This window comes from Pagrus pagrus, assembly GCF_965226575.1.
Source record: "Pagrus pagrus genome assembly, chromosome: 4".
NCBI lineage: Eukaryota > Metazoa > Chordata > Actinopteri > Spariformes > Sparidae > Pagrus > Pagrus pagrus.
In genome coordinates this window covers 6,203,618-6,224,556 of record NC_140188.1, presented here as the reverse complement: position 1 = coordinate 6,224,556, position 20,939 = coordinate 6,203,618, and the positions used below count along the sequence as shown (strand labels likewise).

The 20,939-nt window shown below is 38.8% G+C and overlaps 1 protein-coding gene across 6 annotated transcripts in view; it reads left to right on the top strand.

Moving 5' to 3' along the window:
• The first annotated feature begins 295 nt into the window (after positions 1 to 295).
• The window catches only part of tenm4 (teneurin transmembrane protein 4), a 156,918-nt gene continuing 136,274 nt past the window's right edge, over positions 296 to 20,939 (top strand). For 5 of the 6 annotated variants that reach the window (XM_084351717.1, XM_084351716.1, XM_084351715.1 and 2 more), the window contains exon 1: positions 296 to 741. The gene's annotated coding sequence lies outside the window, so the exon portion shown is untranslated. The remainder of the gene's footprint in view (positions 742 to 20,939) is intronic. The other variant, XM_084351718.1, reaches the window with a different exon arrangement.

Genomic DNA, 20,939 nt, shown 5'->3' with positions numbered 1-20,939 from the left:
ACTCAGAGAAATGTTTAAGAGCCCCTCTAGTCAGGCTAAATGTTTTCTCTCTCCAGTTAGTCCCTGTGTTTGTGTATTTTCCTAAAAGGAAAGACCTTCCACAAACAGGGGGAACTATAATACAATATAATGTGCTGAATGGCTGATAGCTCTTTTCTTTTTCGCGGAGAAAAACGGACAGGAAAATGACAAACAGGCGGATATTTGGAGGGACTATAGCGTAGTACCGAAGGGGGCGACCACGCACAGTCGCACACTCATCCCTGCTCCAAACTCGTAATTGTAAATCGTGAGGGACCACGCAGCTTGTCATTCCCCAGCACATCGGTTGGCGTGCCACCTTATCTCCTGCTGCGTGTCCGGGGACTATTTCACATATTTCTCCCGAAGGATTTTCACGACGTTCAATTAGGTGTGTGTGCATGCTAAATGGACATCTTGGACGGCTGCCTCTCTCGTCCATGTGTGCCTCTCTGAGAGAGCTGTAAGCGGCGGCAGCAGCAGCAGCAGCACCTTAGAAGAGCAGAAGGAGGAGGAGAGGAGGAGGATTTTTCCCTGCCGTACCGTGTCGTGCTCAGTGGAAATACACTCGCCTGCTCGGGGTACTATCAAAACGAAAGGGAGGGTAGAAGAAGAAGGAGACGAAGTAGACGCATAGGGGCTTTTTTTGGGACACCCAAGACTGTATTTGGTGAATTGTCAACGGGACAGGCCTGCTACATTGGATGTGTCTTCAGAATGGTAAGGTTCATTTTAGTGAGATTTTTATTTTTTGCCAGTGTTGCAGAAATAAACAAGACGGCAGCACGCAAAGCATCATGCAGCAGCGGAGCGAGCACGGAGAACTAATGTAGGCAGCCGCGATCAGTTTCACTACAGATGGATATTTTTTTGTTTATGCTGTCTTTTTATAAATCTGCGCGTTAACCCGCACCTTATTCATCGGACAGGGGGAGATTAACGGCGGTGCAGCACGGTGGGATACCTGCCCCTCGGTTTTTAGCAGCCGAGGAGGGTTTGTGAACCGCCTTAACATCGCACGGTGTGAATTTGATATCTAGTGAGGGATCACAAAGTCCACAGTTGCCTTTCAGAGCAGGCTCGGGGATAGGAATGGCCGCAGCGCGTCCTAAATGATGTGAGATATGGACATAAATAACGGATGAAGGGGGTTCAGGACTTGCTTTGTGAATTTAGAGGTAGGTGGAAGTGCCCTCCTGTACGCAGACTAAATATGTGTTCTCACCTTGCCTTCTCTCACTGGGTCTCTGAATAAGACACTTACAACAAATGCTGTTGTTTGTATTTAAAGGTAGTTGTTGTTTGTAGAAACAGGGAATGTATTTGTTATGTATGAGATATGGACTACAGCCCCCCTCCCATTTTTTTTTTAAAATACAGGTGAGCCCTTATTCAACTTTGTTGTAGCCTCTGTGTTGTAGTGTGGTTGTACCAGCTCACTGGATTGTGTCGGGTGGGCTTGTTTTAAACGGCGCCAGGCTTTGTGAGGCGTTGGGAGTCAGGCATACCTGATATTTTAGTAAAAATAACAGGGATAAAATTCACAAGAACTGTCATTGTTTTAACAACAGCATAAAACATAACAAATCATTAACTAACCATAGTCCTATTATGTAATTATATTTTCATCAGATTCTGACGAGGCTTTTTTTCTCCTACGTTTTCGTCCTGTTAAATTTCAAAAACTGCATCATCACATGGGGGTCATAATCATTTAAATTAAATTAGGTGAAGTGAATTAAGAAAACTCTCTGTTTAAATGTTCCGCAGTTCACAAACATTTCCGACTGGAGGAGTAAAAGCGTAAGTTGGACCCCCGGGAGTCATTGTTGGGGCCCTACACACAGTTCAGACCAGCTCTACACTCTGATTGAGCGACTTGTATGACTAACACACACACACACACACACACACACACACACACACACACACACACACACACACACACACACACCTCTGAGTGTAGTGATGCAGTAGTACTCGTGCAGCTAGTGGACTCTGGGCTTCTGCTACGTCCCACTGATATAGATTATTGTTATAAATGAGCCCTAATGGAGAATTTTTTTCATAATTTACATGTAAATTACAAGTATAACTAAAAATGTAAATGTTAGCTGACTTGATCTTTAACTGTAGAGAGTTTAACACCTTTGTGTTGAAATAAAATCGCAATAAATTCTATGAATTAAAAAAGTGCAACTGCCCCAAGTAAACGTCTTAAAGATTGATAAGGAATTTCATTTTTAAAAAATACTGTGTTTTCAGTGTTTTCAGTCTGTATTAGTACTCAAACTTTTCCCAGGGCGTGCTGCAGACATCGAGATCATTAAGAAACTGCTCTGTGTTGGGGGGATTTTTTGCATATAATAGAGTGCTCAAGTGCTTCCATTGGCCGTAGCACGATGCGTGACCCCAGATATTAGAGGTTAAATCCAAAGGAATCCAGGGGCCCTCCATCCTCCATGGCAAGTGTTTCGTGGAGGCATCAAATGAGAAGTCTGAAGTTGTTAGGTCCCGCAGAGGTTAACCTTTGTAGAACAAGGCTGCATTCTCCCAGTTGTCTTTGTCGTGCTGATGAGCTCTGAGAAGCAGCCTCAGCACTAGTAGTGTGCATGATAAGAGGGGAAACAACCCTCCCTTTGTGATCCCAAAATGAAAAATCTGTTGCTTGTCTTTTCGCCTTTGTTGTTGTTTCATTGTGAACTGAACGCACAGCTATTCTCCCAAGGACAGATAGCTGAAAGAAAGATGACATGTAAGTTGCAGTTGGACCTTGTTATATTCCATAAACGACTGTTGTGTTTGAGCTAATGTTGGCAGCGTTCAGGGGCAAAACGATGGCAGAGAGGAAACAATGAAATGCCTCTGTCCCTCTGGAGTTTTCCAGGGGGATATTGTGTATTTCAAGTCATAATTGTTGTGTGAACTGTACGGTCATCTAGGGAGGTGATGGTTGTATTTGAAGGAAATGGATACGGTGGATGGTGAGGAGTGCGTTCTCTGAGATCTGGTGTGGCTCAGTAGACAGTAGAAATTATGTCTAGTTCTATGAAATTAAACAATAATCTTCAGAGCAGCATTTACCTGCTTTCCACTACAACAGACATTGCAATTTAAATTGACCTCTATGCCAGTAAAGTTAAAACTACTATATTGGATACTTACATGTAAATTATACACAAGTTTTTCCTGTTAATTTGCGCAGTCAGTGATTCTTCTGTATCTGCTCAATTTAGCAGGATTCAGTGCAACAAAAGGAGAGGTGAATTTTCTAGCCCGGAGCATTATGTTTAGTTGAAGCTGCAGTCTGTCATCCTGTGATTTATCACACGTAGAACTAATGGGTAGCTGTCACAATTACACAACTTTATTGGACATGAAAGCTGGGCACAGCAACCCCCCCTTGCTAACACACACACACACACACGTTTACACATGCACACATACGCACACACACGCACACACACAAACACAACCCCCTCATTTTTTCCAAATATTGACAGGACAGCTCCAGACTTTGTGTGATAGGTTCTGGACACTGCAGAAATCAAAAGCATGTGGTGTCACCAAGTGAGCAACTGATTGTTGCAAAGCCGTCTCTTTGTGAATAGTACCAATTTTTCTCCGTAGTATGGCACTTATCTCTGATGGCCCCCTCCTCTCAGATTTATACCTGCAAAGTTATAACAAATCTCTTTCTACGCTGCATTTTTCTAATTGGACAAACAGATAATTGAAGTAACAGATATTTTTGTGGCAGTTGTCGACCTGACCTGTGTTTAAAAATAGAATTCAAGTTGTCTGTCTGAGGCAGTATGTGTGTTTTGTGTGCTTTAGTGTTTTCAGTAAGCTTCATGGGTCCTTTGTTAGATGGTGAATTAAAAAGATTAAAGTGACAGGCACCTAAAAAAACTGTATATCTTAAGTCAATTTCACCTTGGTGTTGTGAGCCCCAAAATTAGCTTGTTTAAGTTAACGGGAATGTAACTTTGCTGTATAAATGCTAAAACACTACTGTACTGACTTCTGTCCATTGGTAGATATATCATTAATCAAACGAAGAGACATCCCCTGTTCAAAGGAAATCTTAAATTTTGTCCCATTTAATAGTTTTCACGTAGAGATTATGTAATAAATACAACGGGAACAAAGAAACTTCTTCCATCTAGGTGTGTCAAAACCCTAAAAAAGACAATACTTTATTTTTTTCCATTTCGATGAATGACAAGTCACCTTTATAATAGAATTACAGCATTTTATCCATTTGGGTGAATATGCTAGATCTGTCTTCACATTCTCCATTTTCCTGGAGCATTGCAGTGTTTTCCTCGGAAACTATCAGATCCATTTTTCAAAGAACTGGAATCTTACACCTGTTTGGTGCCCTGAAAGTCAGAATCACTCAAACAAAGTACTCTAGGAGTTAGGTTGGGGTTGAAATTATGCACTTGAGCTCCCAGACACAGGGTAGTATTTCTCCTCCTGGGCACACAGCAACAGACTCCCCTTTGTGTCCGACATTTCAAAGTACGCATGTAGCAATTTTTAAGATGACTCTCCTTGCTGCGGAAGCTAATGACAATCCGCAGGTGTGGTACTCATTATCCTTACATACTCTACTTTGATTTATTCTTGTCTGCTCGATGCCACAGCAGAGCGTTATCCTGCACAAGTTTTTCTTAAAATCTGCTCTCCTGAACATATAATTTGAGATCATTTTAGCATATTTCACAGAGCAGAAACATCCTCAGAGTATACTCTGCGAAAGTTGGAGCACATTTACAGTGATGGCCATTTATTATTTATACCAGTTGCTAGACCTGCATTTTATTTTATCTTTCTCACAACACTTTATTTCATTTGTTAAGGGAGAAGAAAAATATCAGGAGTTGTGAAAGAAATAAAACTCTTTTATTGGCTACAGCTGTTGTTCTCTCGTCACTGACTGCATGTAGGTCTATTGCTTGCCTCGGTAGGTGCCGCATAAAGATCACCTATTCATGATACAACATCCTTTAGGAATACTCAAAGTTATGAACACAGGGTGTGAAATAGTAATGGCTAAAATACATTCCCTCAGATGTATGAAATCTTAAGCAAACAAGGCGGACAAGAGATTAGCATATTTTGTATTTATGTGAGGCAAACCATATTTAGAGCTGGGTGATATTGCAATATTTTGAGGCTACAGTATATATTCACTATACAATATACAGTATATCTACATTTTTAAAAATCTACTCGAAAGCACTTCATAAATGCTTGGACTGGGTGACAAATCAATCAAATATGATATTTCTGACCAAGTACCTCAATATATATTATTGCGACACTTATGTAGGGATGACTATTGATAGTTTCAGAAAATTTACACAGATTATTGTTAAATGATCTTCAGTAAAGTAGATATAAGTGTGTACAGGCAAGTATTAGAGCAAGTAGAACAGTTTGGTAAGTTCATAAATGCAGCCTTTTAAACCAGGAAAAGACAATACTCACAATATAAAGATAAACAAAATCTTAGAAATGATTTTGTGAGTGGCAAGAGGGGAAGTTGTGAAAATGAAAACTGAACAGTGGTTAAAGTAGCTGAAGATGCACTGAACAATGTAGTTGCTCTGCAGCCTTAGAATGACCCCAGAGTTTAATAAGTCCCTTCTCAACAGGGTTAAAAAAAAAAAATCCTCTTTGAAATTCACAAAGCTGGTACTTTCAAAAGCGATGCAAATATACAAACACAGTGCATTGCCTGGTGTACAGCAAGAGCTTTACATCAGAGCAACCCAAAACAAGTCCTGTGGGCTGTTTGTTTGTTTTTAAGTCTTTGTCATACATTAGAAGAGTTTTTGAGGTAGAAGGGATAATGATGCCACTCTCATTTCCACTTTTAAACATGGTTTTGGACCAGTAATGGGATGGGCAGCCATCTCGGGAGGGTCATTAGATCTGATGGTTGCCTTGCACGGTTGTTAACAGCCAAATAATATGAGGCCATTTCACTGGACCAGGTGCACTTAGTGGTGCCAACACTGTTCTCTTAGCATATCCCCATATTCTCAGTTTATAATGCTACAGCTAAACACATCCAAGAGTGTCCGCTGAACATGAGGTTGTAGTCGGATAGTTTTCATGATGGACATTTTGGATATTCGTAATTAAAGAATGTCGAACTTGATAATCAAAGAAATTGTAGCAGTGTAGTCAGTATCTTTGTCATTTGCTGCCTTTAGCACAACAGTGTGCTTTCAACCCATGAATAGTTCCTATTCTGCACAAATGCACATAAAATAAGTTCTGTCATGCTAACCATCAAAGTTGCTATTTGCAAATGCAAAAGCAAAACAGGAATAAGGTCCAATAAATATTAATGATATATTAATAATATATATAAATATCGTAATTAAGCCAAGTTTTAAATGTCAAAATTCAGTTGTTTCTTAAATTTACAGTACACAATTCTAGCCTCTAGCTTTGATGGTATGATTATCCCATATAGCCTACATTACACAGTATGCTTGGTCTAATCTGTGTGTTTTCTTACACAGTGTTGTCTGTACATCACCAAAAAGGCAACGCATTAGGTAGAGCAGATTCACACATGTAATACAGAGAAATAAATCAAATGTTGATAAGGCTGGCAAGATCGCTATCACACTAGTGTGACGAATGAAAAATCTTTTAGTGTTTGGGCAGATTTTTAACTCAAATGAGCAAAACAAAATGTTGACAAATGTAGAAATAAAATGGAGACCAGTGGCAGCAAATCAAGTTCACAGAGAAAAGTCCAAAACAAAAAAATGCTTTTAAAATTAAATGTCAAAGTTAGTGTCATCAAACAATTTACTCTAATAGAGCAGATTTGACGTTGCTGGCCTTACAAACCTTTATGTTTGATTGCCCATCACGCACTAAAAAACTGTCCACTGATGGAGAGAAATTGAGGCTGACCATTTCAAACTGCTCCCAACTACTGCTCACAGACTGCCTGCCCAACTGTCGGGTCAATGTGCTTTACACCACTAGAGTTAAATGCACTGCAGAAAATGGCCCCACTCACGTTGTTGTGAGGGCTGCTGCGACTGTGGACAGCTGATAAAAAAGCTTGTAATTTGATGACTGAACTTCAACTCGTGTTGAACTTGAAAGAAGTGACAGGAATAATAAGATGTCCTTACAGTGTTTGAAGGTCACATTATGAGGGCAATTTAGATGACAGGCATCACATTCTTTGCAGCTATCAGACTAACAAAGTGGCATCTTATATTTTCTGCATCTTCGAATCCTCCCATCAGAACAGCCTCCCCAGTGGCATTTCATCATGACCAGGATAATCTTATGCAAGATAGTGAAACGGCAGTTAATTTGCAGGTAATTAAACCCTAGTGATTTACAGTTGGAAAAGCTGTACAGTAAGGCTGCAGTGCTGCAGTCATGACTGTAATGTTTTGAATGATAATGTGGCCACAGAACCATGAGGACCTTTCATTATTTACAAGTTGCATGCATATTCATCTAAAACAGTAGAAGATTGGTGGAAGCTCATAAAACTGTATATCTTCTGATCTTCTACTTGTATTCAGTTGGGAATGTGCTATTTTTCCCTATCATAGCAGTGAGCGGAGGGTTTAATGTCTTCGTATTCAGCAGTGTTGTATAAAGTACCCAAATGTCATACCTGAGTAAAAGGAGAGATATTATGTTAAAATATTAATTTGGTAAAAGTGAAAGTCACCCATACAAATAGTACTTGAGTGAAAATCTTAAAGTAATAATCTGATAGAAACTGTCTTTATTTTATCAGATAGCGGACAAAATAAATTAATTTAAAAAATGGTAGTGAAGGAAATATTTGCCTCCAAAATGTAGTGGAATGGGAGTATAAAGTTGGAAATACTCAAGTAAAGTACAAGTACCTCAAAATTGTACTTAAGTACAGTACTTAGTAAATGTAAATGTAAATGTAATGTATGAGTAAATGTACCTACATTCCATCACTGGTTTTCAGCAGTATTATGTATACTGTCAACCTGTCACATGAACATGAGATGAACATGACTGATATCTGGTCAATGCTGAGCAGTCTATGGTGTATGAAGTCTGATCCATTGCTTTTCAAATTTGTAAAGTAACCACGATAAACAAAATTGTTAAATTGCTGATTACTTTTTGTTGTTTTTGCTGTAGGCTTAGCTGTATTCCATCAACAAAAGTGTGTGATGCCTTTTTTATATATCTTCTTGGTCATTTAAATCTTTGCAACATCCTGTACTTTAGCTGCCCTCATTTAGTCTGTAGTCCTTTTATTGGTTGTGACAGTGGTTGCAGTAGGTGGACAAACAACATGCAATTCTTATATAATCATAATACATTAATGATGGTGGATGTATTCGGTTCTTTGCATTGCAAATATACTAGATTGCTCTTGAGAACAAGCCTTTCTGCAGGTCAAAGTAGATGTTATGAAAATATTCCTGTTTTGCTTATTGCAGGCATGACTGAGGGAGGCCTCCTGAAATTTTACTCTGCAGTATTGCAGACCATTTATAAGGTTTAACTTCACAGTGCTTGACTTCAGTGCAGAATTCCTGTCAGATCTCATGCTAATTTGTTGCTGTGAGTTTAAGCTGTGATTGCTATGACAGAGGCATTTTTAAAGGATACAAATTAGGGCTACATTAAAGGGAAGGTGCAGGACATTTAGAGGCTTATCATGCTCCTCACTGATTAAGCCCCTGAAGACATTTAAAACATTTTCAGATCAGAGCTGTTTTTGAGCTGGTTGGCACCAGCTTCCTGACAGCATCTGTTAGTACCTTGTCTTCCAAATGGCACGGAAGTAATTTCATATGCTTCTAAAACTGTAGTGAAAGTTAATAAGTAATAGAAAATGTTCCCAGGACATACTATATGTATTTAGACATGATTAAAGGGATACATCTGGGTAGTTCTTTTTCCTTTTTCCTCAATTGGTTAAGATGATCACAGATATTTTTTTAAGTCATCTGGATATGTAGCTTGAACATATGTTAATTCAGCTCACACATGTCTTTACATAAAGTAAGAGCTACTCTTACAGGTAAGAAAATATGAATACTCCCACATTGGGGGTTTACTGTCTGCTGCTACCTGAAACCTTAGACATTTAGTTAGAAAGAAAACTTGCAAAAATCACCGATTGAAGTATGCTACAGTAACCACAACATCATGGGATAGTAAAGTCTACCTATCTCCATAAGGACGTCTCTGGAAGCGTTTATTTGGGCAAAAGAGTGATGAAATAATGTAATAATGTTCTGTGTGTCTCAGAAATCCAAGCAATCAGATAGTGTCTCATGAAGGAAACTGAAGTGACATTCACATGGACATAATCAAAGGGGGATCCCTTTGATTATGTCCATGTGTATGTCACTTCATCTCAAAAGGACAGCTTTACAAGTGTTCATATTTGACAAGTGACATGCAAGGATTTCTTCTGTACTGTAAAGGTCCTGGGCCAAACCTCTGACTGAAAGCTGGCTCAAACTGGCTGGATGTACTCAGAAACATCAGAGCGCTGCCAACAGGGCCTGTTTTTTCATTTAACCAGACACCTGGGTGACATCTATGACATGGTGTCATGATTGTGCCTCTGTATTCAGTAACAAGATTTTTCAATCCCAGTTCTTTTCAAATGTTCTTTTCAAGTTTTTTAAAAATAACTTTAGCTTCTGTAATTGTGCAAGTTATTAAATCAAATGGGAGCAAAAGTCTTCTCTCTTTGTACTTGCAGAAAAGTGTCATATTTTTTTAGACCTGCTGCACATTTGCATATGGAGGTTTTCAGGTGGAAGGGGAGTGCTGAAAAGGAGTTGTCAATATATTTTTGCAAGTGTTAGGCAGCAAAGTGGAGTGATAGCTCTCAAGGGGGCTGGCCCTAAGCTGTTATTCTATAAATATTAATAAAGCCCACTAGCCTGCCTGGAAGGAAGGTAACAGTTTGCTCATGTCACAGACTGGGCTTCACTGTGACAAGTTGTGAAAAGAGTGATGAGACGACAAAGATCTGGTAAGATGACATTTAGTGACAGACCTCATTTTTCAAATATGAAATGCCATCACTGAAAGCGGAAGCGGAGTCTGCTGACCTCTTCCCCTACAAAATTGTGATACCACAAATAGTACCTCCGATGTTTTTTTTATTCAACACCAAACAAAATTTAAAACACATAGATTGTTGGCAGAAGTTGTCAAAATGGATTTATTGATCAATTTTGGTATGCATTTGGAAACAGCTCTTGATTATTGTAAAACTGCACATAAACAAGATAGTTATGCTGCAGTTATGTAGTCCTGGATCCAATGGAGCCAACAATGAAGACGGGGATAGAAGGTTTTGGCTGCCGCTGACATTGCTTTGCCAAGATGCACTTGTTGCATGCAACTAAGACTAAGCTGCAACACAATGCTTTGGCATGCTAATAGATGTAGGGCATTTGCCTTGTTTGTATTTCTTTGATGATCCGTGGTACATGCAGATACTGTTTCTCTGAGAGCTGAGAACAACAAATTCGGAAACCATCCATGAAAGCTAGATTAATTGTGTTGCAGCTGGTATTAGGAAGATTTCCTGTTAGGGCTCAAGTTTGATGTTAATGCTGCTATTCCATCTACCAAAGGTGTCAGTGAGCAAGACACATTGGGGCCAGATTCAAAAGCACAGTTCTGTAGCCAAGAATAGAAAAAATTGTCAGAAATTAGGATACCAGTGGACAGTGCATCAAAGGTACTCAGTGCAACTTTTGAGGCCCTTTTGAACTATATGGGTTGCTTTGTATGTCTCATCTTCACATTGGCCAAGTTTCCCAGCTCATGTCAATCATCTTGATGAGCTGGCCTTTTTGACTATGCTGTGCTGCTTTTGAATGTTGTTGTTGGTAGTGACTTACCTGTGCTGTGTACCTTCGCCCCGTCTGGACATCAGCAGCCTAGCTCACATGTAGCGATGAGTCTTAGAGTTCTTCATCGGAGAACCAATTTAAGGCTATTAGGGGAACAGAAAGTGACAGACACATGCAGACGAGCTACTTAATGTGTATGTATAATTTATCTTATTTCATAGTTATTGCTATATTGATGGGGAGCTTTCAGCATATTGAAATGTATCAGTCCTTTGACAGTGAGCATGGTGGTATTATTAACTAAGGCAGTTTATAATCATTTCTACTACAGGCCCACTTAGTATTGTTTTTCAGTGCAAAAGGTGTCATTAGATGCAACAGTTTGCAGTATCTTTCACAGGTACAGTATGTTCATTCAACTCAGGAGGCAATCTTAGTAACATACATTATCATTAATAAAAAGAAGCAGTCCTCCAGGACGATTGTTACTTAGTGCGACTTAGTTGCATTTCCCTGAGATGGTGTGACAGGATACATTAAGTGGCATGTAATGATTGTATACTTTTAAAAAACGAAGCATATCGACTTGGGGTTCCTCAATACATTACATCCTGGGATTAACTTTCTAATAATAAAATGCCACAATCAATTAAAAAAAATTGCGAAAAAACAGTCACACATGCCTGTCAGTTATTACAAGCAATGCATTGATTACTTACATTTTTGATTTACCAGTGGACCATTCTGTCAGTTTGTAAGGCTTCAGCATAGATACATTTTCAACATTTTCAATTGAACTTACAGTACTCTTTGCCCTGAGGTTATCTGTGGAGCTGTGTTTAAACAGAGCCCATCTTCATAAACAAAAACAGTTTGTTTCCTCCAAAGAATGCCCGCCAAACAATGGATGCAAATTAGCCAAAGAAGCCAAACCAAACTGCAGGATACTGTAAAATAATTTCTCTGTTCAATCATCTTATCTACATACATTCTCTCTACATTTCTTTTCATATTCCCTTCATACATTAATATTACCTAACCAAATTAAATTGTATTTAATTGTCTGTAATGGCCTGGTTAGTTATTCCCCCAGTGTTAGCACTATAAATTGCATGTGGACATGATTTAGTCAACCTTATCCATTAAACAGTTGCCTTTACCGACATTGCTTCAATATGGCAACCGTTATCCAAAAGCCTTGGTCTCTTAGCTTATGGTACCCAAAGCATTTATATTAATGGCATTTCACACCAGTGAGGAGATAATTCCTGTGTGGTAAGGTGTAAAATTGAGCAGCTTTGATGTTAAGCGGCCTATTTAAGATTCAAGATGAGGGTGTTAATTAGTTGACAAAAATCTTTTTGAGTCGAGGAGTTTTTTTTTCTTATAATCCCTCTGGCCTGAGATCAGGTTGCTACATTTCAGATGAGAACATCGATATTACTTAACACATGTATATATTTTTGATATCATTAAAATCAACAAAGCACATTAAGCTTCCTTATTTTTTACTCCATCATGTTCAGAAATTCATTTTCTAATGTGACTTGGATGTGTAAGAACATTGCTTTCAGGGCTCTTTGTAAATAGGTTATGGACAATTAGCCATTTCTGGAATAAGACTTATTTCATGAATGCATACATTGTCAAATATGTAGCATACTAAAATACTGTAGTACAATATGTAAAAACAATCATTAAGGTAGCCCAGTGAGTGGTTTGACCAGATCAACTGTTTGCATTCCTTTTGTGGGAGGTGAAAACCTTAGTGAATCATGACAGCTAAATACACAGCAGGTCGAGTTATGATAGTAAAGAGCTCAGGGAATATAGTATTTACGTTGACAAGTTGTCTAGACAAGCAATTAAAATGTGCTATGCAGTATATACAGTACATACTGCACCTAAATAGAAGGGGAGAACAAGTCCTAATGGTGCATGTAACTATGCCAGTCCTGGCTTTTATATTGAAAAGAAAGGCTTGTATGTTAATTATAGCAACATGTAATACAGTGTTCAGTCTTCAGATATATTGTCTGTACTAAGTCAAGATGGAAGGTAAATAGTATTTAGAGAGAATGTCTGGCAACCCCTGGTAGGACACAAACCCCATTTATGTGCAGAGCAAAGCAGCTAATAAGGGAAAGCATGGCCACATTGAATGTGAAACCCATTTTCTACCCTCTCTCCCATCTAAAAATTCTCGTGGATCCTCTAATGGCAGATATTCATCAGGCTGGTGTCCTGTACTGTGTCAGGCAATAAGCAGCCGTGATCGCAATGCTGACAAAGAACTGCCATTGTTTCCACAAAAGAAGCAGGGGACTGCTTATTTTGGTGATGTGATGCCGATTAGGTTTGTCCAAACTACAATAAGTCCCTGCACTTCTTCCTGGGACCGCTGCAATTGTAGCTGTATTGTTTCCATTCATTCCTTGCTTTGATTATGTCCAACACCAAAGTGCTAATACACTATGGATGTTTCTAACAAATAAGGAGTCCATATTCTCTAACTCCAGAGCTTCACATTATAAGCTTTTTCGTGATTGTCTGTTGGAGGGCTTTTATATTTAAGCGTTTACACTTACTGAAGACAATAGCTCAAATATCAGGGGGCAACTCAGAAAATACAGATGCTGCTAGCTGTTAGACAAAAGTAAAAACTAGAATTGTAGGAGTAAAACAAAACTCCAAAGAATAGCGACTCCCACATTATGTTGGAGCAAAACAAACCCCAAAAACTACTGAAATCTAAATATACTGACTCATATGACCACACATGCTGTAACCTAATATGTTGTGCCAAGTTCTCCATGACGTTCACAGAGTTCGGTTGATGGCAGGAATCCATCGTGGCTTGGCTCTTATCCCAAGCAGGACTGTTGTGTTGTGCGTCAGTGTGGTCACCCCCTGCTGTGAGGATGGAGCGCAAATTGAAGTTAATTTCAGCTGAAGCGTGCAATATCATGCCAGTGGAAAAACAACATTACAGTTGCATATCATCAGCCACTTTTCAAACTTCAGCTGCCAAGTTCTGATGTGGGTTGTACATGCAGAGTGAGCAATAGCAGGACTCAGGAGCACAGCCAACAGTGAGAGACTCACCCTTCACGCAAAGTGCACTAAGCATTCGTTGCATTGCATTCTGCTCTGTTGAAATCCTAAAATGCTTTGCTTCTTTTTGCTCTAATATTTCTCTGCAAATGAAAAAAACATGTAATGCAATGTCATATCATCCAGCTGCAAGAATAAGAAAAACTACAATACAACAAAATGTGTCCAGAACCGCCATTTGTTAAAACATGTCAAATAGCTATTGGCTACCAACAATAATGCTTCAACTGAAAAAGTTATCCAGATACAATTGATTGCTATCTGAAAACAAAGTCAATCTCATGTCCTGTATAATATTCAAATGTTCAGTTTCTGGTTAAAAATACACCAGGCCTGATCTGTTTAAACAGCACAGTTGCATATTTTGAACTATAACCAGCTGTTCACAACAAGAGTCTTGGTGCAATGTTTGCACATCACATTGCTTTTGTGTGTGTTGGTCTGTGTCTGTGTGTCTTCGTGCAACTGAGTAAAAATAAGCGATGGAGAGTGAGAGCAGGAGAAACAGAGAAAGGGCAGCTTATAAACTGTATCTGTCTAATTTGTACCTCAGTCTTGACGAAGACATGACAGAGCTGGAGCAAGAGGCAATTCACACTGGCCTATGGGTCTTAACCAGCATTTTTTTATTTGGCAAAATTGAATAAAGACACTGTTACTGACAATCAGTGTTCTTTTTTTCTATTTTTTTCAGTGAATGCATCTCAATAACTGAATCTGGATAAGCTCAGAGGGCTGGCATAATATTTTCTTCAATTTGAGCTCTTCTGTTAGAGGCCAGACGCTTCCCTTGGTTCTGTAACAGGGGTTCACTTGGACCTGTGAGGACATCTGCTGCACAGTAGAATATTTCAAATTGCATTATAGTCCAATGCTACAGTTCAGCTGGGGGTTATCATCAATAGGACAGACCGCACCCAGCTATAATGATAGGAACATTTCAACCCACAAATGCCCATAATACAAGAATCAGGGTGAGGATATGCTTAAAATATCAAGCTAAATCCTACTAAAAGCTATAGCTGAGAGTGAAGAAACTGCCCAAATTATTTCACCAGCCTTGATGTGTTGAGTGTTGAGTAGCAGTTTAGAGCCCTTGAACATTTATTTATTAATGGAATGATTAGCATTAGTCGATCAGCTCCTGGGTATCTCACATCGAATCTGGCATCATTTATTTTTTGAGTGTTTTTCAAAATTCCTAAAATCATGCATACAGTATTTTTAATGCTTTGATTAATTGAATGACCTTTGGGCAGAAAACACGAATAAGCTGAGCATTGCTGCTGAAAGAATTTACTGAGCAAAGAAACCGTTTGATGGTCCTCTGCACAGGCGTGTGACCTTTTGCTCAATAATGCAATGTATTCAGGGATCAGAGAGCATATTCTTAATTTCACAGCCAGCTTGCATTTTCAGATATCCTACTTGCATGTTCAAGTATTTTATTTGATATGTAGTACATGTGCACTGTTGAATAAGTAATAGGGTTGCAACAGCATGCATGCACCACAGTGTAGATCACGGAGATGCTCAATGCACTTCAGAACCACTGACTCTCCCAAGTGCCCTTATAGCCTTTTCCAGTTCGAAGCCTCTGTTTTAAAGCTGGACAAACTATTTCTATGTAGAACATACATACATGCAACAAATCAGCCTGAATCATTGAGTGGCACTGCAAAATAGAAAAGGCTCCAGCCCACTTTTACTCTGGTAAAAAAAGAGATGGACTACCAGGAGACTGCTAAATATGGGTGAGCCGTGTACGGTCCAGGTTTTTTATCTACCATAATAAGGCTTAGGTGCAGCAACCAAGACGTTTTTAAGCCAAAAGTTGTGAAATCAATGTGGAGAGCATCAAACAAACTTATTGACCTTTTCCAGATCTAATGGATGTAGTTCATCCCAAGCTGACATCTTCAGGAAATTTTCTTTGCCCGATTGTCTCACTGATACGGTATTAAAATAATTACGTGAGATTGCATATTTAAATGAAAAATGTTAAACTTTATTGGGGGAGGACCCCCAAACCAGCCAACTAATATGAGTAACCAAGTCTTCCATGAACCAAGGGAAAACTGTCTATTGATGGCACATGGATGTACACGTATGAATATTTTCAGTTACATCTCACTGCCTTTTAGTCCTACCAAATCCGAGAAAATCAATCAGTGCAGCTTGTATCTGCGTTAGTTTTTTGTAATCTTGCTGTCTTACCTGCTGATTTTATGCTTCAATGCCAGGCTTTCATATGCTCAGGTTTAACATGGTGGATACTGAATGATGAAGCCTCTTGATCTCAGTTGACTCCCGTGTTGCATCACTTTTATATTGAATGTAATTTTAAAGTGACTCCACATTCAGCTGCTCTTGGTTGGAGGGTTTTCCAGCAGAACAGAGACTGTCTGCACCCAAACACATCCAATAGAAGCTGATTTGAAAAGCATGTTGTCAAAATGTCACATTGCAGGTTAGAACTGTAATGACTGAAATGACTACCTGTTTAGGACCAGCTTAAGGTTAGGAAAGTAAATCAACTCAGAGTTTTCAAATTTTTGTCCCTTAATTTCAGAGTATAGAAAAAATGAACTGTTTTAATCAGGAGAAAAAGAGCTCTGGCACATCTCTGTCTCTCCCTGTTGCCCACTGTGCCACCCACACACTGCTTCATGTCTCTATTGCTCGGCTTCTCATTGTTCAATGCAGTGTTGTGTAAAATGAACAACTTGGTGGAAAAGCTTCCTTGCTTTTTGGGCTCATTTTTAAAACAGGGATTTTGCATTCTTCCAGATTTTCCTGGCTCCGTTTGGATTGTACAGTAATTAGAAGCAAACATGGAACTTATTAGTTATTGTGCATGGGCCAGCTGGGCTGATAGCATGGCACATTTGCTATCCCCGGGAAAAAGTACTCTCTGAGTTTTCATCTGAATAGTGATGATAATCAATAGCGATGGCTCTGATTTATGCAAATAATTATCATGGCAAAAAGTGTCACAGTAATCATTTTGTGGTGACATGTTACACATATTATGAATTATTCCGTTATTTCACTTGAAAGTAGATTTTTCACTTTAAATGTAAAACAGGTGTCAAAAAAACCATATGATGCATTTAATGCATGATATCACCCTATACTTTTATTCAAATATCTTACTCTGACCTGATCCTGGCAGATATGAGTATTGTATTTTAATTTACCAGTTCTCTTTCAATCAATATAATAATTGTTGGGGTTGAGTTATTGATTTTTTTAGTCACTTTCTCCATTGCAATAACCCAAGCACAGTGTATTAAAAAAAAAAATATGTGGCATACTTCCAGAAACATTAAAGTCCAGATGGTGGTAAGATATACATTGTCTAATAGAGGCATGTTGTTCACAACACTAAATACTGTAAATACTATGCTGAAGATTTTGACGCTAAAATCTGTGTGGATAAAATGTGCAAATAAGAAGAGTGTGAGACAGGAGATGGCATGGAAAGCCTCAGCTAGCACCGGATGGAAGTTCTGTCCAGACTGTATATTGCTGGTATGACTCAATGCCATAAGTTGCCGGTATTTTCTGCCAGGCTTTTAATATTCAGGCCAGCTCCTTCATAGCTGTAGGTGGAGCTTTGTATGTGCCTGAACATGAGCTGAAACATTGGAAGAGCTTATGTGATTTAGATCATGACTGGTCTTGTGCTGAGTTTGAAGAATATCATTGTAAAGGAAACTGCTGTGCTATGGTACACAGCTTGACCCATGGCAGGGATTATTTATTGCTGTCAGCCGAGAAGCTCATAACTCCTGTTTTAGTTATTTATTTGTGTTTGTTACCGTCGGGTCAAGGACTCTTTGTTGCTCTGTGCGTTGAGAACAATTGATGTCTATGAAAGTTTTTCATTATAATGCATGGCCAAACAGTTTTCTTAGTTTTTAACAAAGAAGTGATGTACATGTTAGGGCTGCAACTAATAATTTGTTTGTTTTTTTGTTTTACTATCATTTAATCAGCCAATTGTTTCAACGATTGATCAATTACCGTTTAGTCTAAGTATAAAAAGAAAAGAAAATCACAATTTCCCAGGGGCCAAAGTGATGTCTTTAAATTGCTTCTTTTGTATAACCAACTGAGAGTACGAAACCCAAAGACTCTTCATTTACTATCATTAGAGACCAAGAAAGGCTGATTTCTACTAAATTATTTCTTCTATTAATAGTCATAAAATGTCTCAGACATATCACCGAGTTGATTTCAAATGTTCAACTAGCAGCTCAAGTGCAATAAGGAGCATATGAAGACACTGAGCTGTCCGAGTGCTTTGATTTGTTTTACAGTCCAGAAGTCCAGTGTGGCATACACTGTAGCCCAATTGACCAAACCAAAAAGATTAAAACTAAACAAAAATAAATAAAATAGGAGAATGAAACAAAAAGACAAAAAAAATTTAGATGGTGATCTGGCTTGTTTTTGCCAGCAATGTCTGATCTAATCTGCTCTCATAGGAGCTCCTGCTTGTAAAAGACGTAGCTTTAATAAGCAGGAGCCTATAAAATCTCTTGCTTATAAAATCAAATCAATCATCTCTCAGAGATTGCTCATATTTTTCTTAATAGTAAAATATTCTACTTTATAAATCAACAAAAGTGCTTAAAACATCTTCTCACAATAAAAAGTGGCCTTTTATTCTACCACTGGTTTCACAGTTTGTGGATCTAAATAAGAGACCTGGTTATATTAAATGCAGAAAGAAGAAAATGGATCGTTTTGTATGCAAAGATGTTCTGAAGATATAAAAATCTATAAGCAAACACGTACTGTTTACACAGCACATAGAGTAAGAATTAGAGCAATGCATCATGCTCCATTATGAGGACTTAGATTTTCCTGAAGCTTGATTTTCCATAACATTTGTTTCTTACCCGAAAGCAGCTACATGTCTCGCCCACTCTGATTTATGTTAATATTGCCTAATAATACAGCAATCACACTTTATTTAGAAATCACCTGGTTCAGCCTTAGTTCATCTCGTAATTTAAATCATTGGATAATGACAGATCAGTCTAGACTGTATTGATGGCCAAGGAGCAAATGACCCAGCCAAATAAAGTATTATTAACATTATTCGACTTAATTAAGGTCGCAGAGATGATGTCAACTGACTGCTATATGTTTTGTGGTGGTCATTGTTGGTGATGATCTAGAAAAGGTTTGACTCTGCCGCGTCATTAAAAATATTTATTTGCATAACGTACTGAAAGCACCTTCAGTCCAAACATCCATCCTTTGAAAAATAAAAATTCATATTCCTTTGACTAACACCTCACTATTATCAGGAAAAATGTTGCATTCATATTGCTTTTGTTCATAGATTTGATCCTAACATACCCAAAATCTGCTTGCCTATAAAATTATTCAGTATGTATTTATGAAAACAGAGGTTGGAGGGTGGATTCATAATTGCCGGATTTTGGAGCATAATAGACTACTAGTCTTGTGTGAAAGTGGCTATACAAATACATACTGTAGGTAAGTTTATCTGAAGGGTTTTTTTTTGCCACACTTTTCCTTTTATCCTTCTTATGCTAAATGAATGCAGTGCCAGGAGTAAGCTCTGTCTAGATGTAATTGTTTCTATTTCTGTCTGTAGTCTTAAGTAATAAAATGTTTGTAGTCAAGCATTCCTCCAGTTTCATGGGGCTGGAGCCTTTGCCTGCATCTTTTCATAAGAAGGAAAAGGTTTAATTGTAAATGCAAGTAAGAGCCTTATTTAGATGGTTGGTTTATTTCTGAGGAAACAACAGAAGGAGGCAAAGAATAAGCCCATACTTGGATAAGACCCAAAACTAATGTTGCTGGAATTCGCAGCGTGGTTTCGACTCTCAAGTGTACTATTTTTTTTTTTACACAACACTGAAAACACTGCATGAATGTAATGGCTTTGAAGACGTTTTCAGAGATGCATCATTGATCTGTGTGTTTCTTCCTAATTTTCTGAGGAATTACTAATGAGAGATATTGATGTGAACTATATTTTAAGACATTGAGACAACAGAATGAGAATGAGTTTCAGTCAGTTTAACGTGAAGCAGCACAGGGAAGAAAGATGAGCGTAAAACTCCAGGATTCTCTCCTGCTGTTGAGGAGAGGTGAAACGGCCTCCAATGAGGATTTGAAGGAAACCCCCGCTTGTTTCCAAACTTGTTAAACACAGGGATGGTGTTAACATGCTTTGTTCCAGCACGACTGCACAACCCCCACCTACACACACACACACACACACACACACACACACACACACACACACACACACACACACACACACACACACACCCCTCCTCCACAACCATACCCAAACACTCCCCCTTTCGAAGTTGAGTAAACCTGCAGAGTAGCGGCGGAGGGAGCTTGGCCCTGATTTCAGTGCAGTGGAGGAGCCGGGGGGCCCAAGGGACACTCAGGTTACCAGCATCGAATCCTGCAGTATTAGCAGGGCACAGTGAAATAACAGCCTGCCATCTGGAACCTATGTTAAAGCCATCCTAGCCTTGCAGCGTTCAATCACACTGACCTCAATTAAGTGTTATTTGTTCAGTATTTTTATTCACTTCTTCCTTTGCCTCCAGATCTCTCTGTCTCATGTAGTAATGTATGCCCTAACGCACTGTGTCAGATCCAGAGCGATGGCTAGAGTTTAGGTTTTCTTACCAGGTCTTCTGCTCTGTGCTTTTCCCATTAAACTTTAAGCAAGTCCACCTCATAAGAGGTTTCAGGAGAGAGCACCTTAAGTGCAGGGGGATAAAGCGTGTCTTTGTGCTGGAGAGATGCTGCGTGGTATGCCGGGTTAAGAGTGGGTGTTTTTTGGTGAGGCTTCATGCTCATGACTCAATGTGGTCTTTCTTGACCCCACTTCAACAGGAGACAATGAGCGCACGAGAG